This window comes from Elephantulus edwardii, unplaced genomic scaffold (assembly GCF_000299155.1).
Source record: "Elephantulus edwardii isolate Elephantulus edwardi_28Jun2011 unplaced genomic scaffold, EleEdw1.0 scaffold00012, whole genome shotgun sequence".
Classification (NCBI taxonomy): Eukaryota; Metazoa; Chordata; class Mammalia; order Macroscelidea; family Macroscelididae; genus Elephantulus; species Elephantulus edwardii.
The window spans coordinates 25,348,368-25,350,516 of NW_006399762.1; positions in this window are offsets into that span (position 1 = coordinate 25,348,368).

Consider the following 2,149-nt stretch of genomic DNA (forward strand, 5'->3'; position numbering starts at 1 on the left):
AAAAAAAAATTTTACCCTGAAATGTATTCTTTATTAGTTTGCATACAATTACTCATACATTGTGTTTTATACATTCATTCATATTTTGTTTTATATAGTTATTTACTATTGATCTATGCCTTTTATCACCTCTTCAAGTTCACATTGCATCTTATCTATTCCTTCATCTTTCTCTGCATATGTTATTAAGGAAAAATTACTAAATCATTGATTGTGATCCTAACCTGTGACCTTCAGCCTCATTTCTGTTACCAACACCATACTGTCCAACTACTAGCCCTCCTTCTTTGTTTCCAACTATTGCTTTACACTTGCCAGTTATTGTTAATGTACTTAATTGTATGTCAGTCAATTTCAGGCTTCAGAAGATGGTAGAATACTCAATTTCTTAATCTTTGGCTTTAGTAGTTGGTGTTAATATTTAAATAATAGTTTTATTAACATTTTTTTATATATGTGTGAATAGTATCCTATCAATCATAGCATTGTACTTCATGATAAATCTTGTTATGTCTTGTTTTGCCTGTGAATGTGGCATACCATTCTTTTTTTTAAACTTTTTATTTTATTCTGGTTTACTTAGAAATTATGTATACATTGTTTTTTATAATGGATCTTTCCCATTTATTTTTTTAATAGGTAAAATTAACAAATAACTTTTTAACCCAATAACATTTTAGATATAACATCTAGGATTGTTGTTAGGTGCTTTTGGAAACAACGGATAGCTGACTCTCCTGCAGTGTCAAAGGCAATAAATTAATTGCCTAGGAGATTGCCCATCTTTCTCCTGTGGAAGCAGCTGCTGGATTCAAATCTTTGGATTTGCAGTACAACTCCCTACCACTCAGGCATCAGAGCTCCCATTATCAATATGTAATCAGGATTAAAATACGAGAGATTTTTACATTCTTTTGTACTAAATCTTCAAAATTCAATGTGCATTTTATAACACATTTCACTTCAGTCTCATGGTGTCTCAGGTGCTCAGTGGCCCTCTGTGGCCAGTAGTTACTGTATGAACGGCTGCAGTACAATTCAGTTCTGTCTGGGCTCTAGAACAGCAAAGGTTGTCAATATTTTAAACTTAATTTGCTCTAATTATTTGACGTAGAGATTGAAAATAGCATTTATTCTAGTTAATGAAAGAAACGGCACTATACTAAAAAAAGAAGCAATTGTGGCAAACATATTTAAAACCAAAACACGAACTCACTGCCAGTAAGTCAGTCCCAACTCACAACGATGCTCCATCAGGTTACTGAGGTTGTAAGTCTTTATGGGGAGGCAAATTCCCATCTTTCTCCCAAGGAGCTCCTGACGAACAAAAGATGTGAACGTTACCCTATCATGAATCAACCTCATGGTCTCTGATATGCTCAAACCCGTTGTTATAGTCACTGCGTCAGTCTACCTTATTGAATGTCTTCCTTTTCCAGATGATGTGTTTTTCCAAGAACTGGCCTCCCCTCACAACATGCTCACAGTATGCGGGAGGAAGTTTCACCACTCTTGCCTCTTAAGGAGCAGCCCTGGTTGCACTTCCTCCAAGAGAGATCTGTTTGGGTTTTTGGGGCAGTCCATGGAAAATTCTTTACTGTTCTCCAACACCACAACTCAGAGGCAATGATTCTTTTTCTATCATACTTATTCACCGTCCAGCTTTCAAATGCACAACAAGTAATTTAAAACACCAGGAGCACCTTAGTCTTTAAACTGACATTATTGCTCTTTAGAGCTTTGGAGAGGTCCTTGGAAGATTTTCCCAGTGCAATGTCTTTTGATTTCTTGACTGTTGCTACCATGGATACTGATTGTGTATCCAAGTAACATTGGAATTGTTGACAACATCAATCTTTTCTCTGTCTGTCATGATGTTCCCTATTGGTCCAGTGGTCAGGATTTTTGTCTTCCTGATATTGAAACATAATCCATATTGAGAGCTATAGTCTAATCGTCTTTAGGAAGTACTTCAAGTTTTCTTTCCTTTTGCAAACAAAGTTGTATCATCTGCACAATGCAGATTGTTAACGAGTCGTCCTCCAGTTCCTGACACATTCTTCTTCTTGTGCCTTTTAGTAGTTATTGTCGTTGTCAAGTCAAGTACAACTCATAGCAATCCTATGAACAACAGATCAAAACTCTGCCC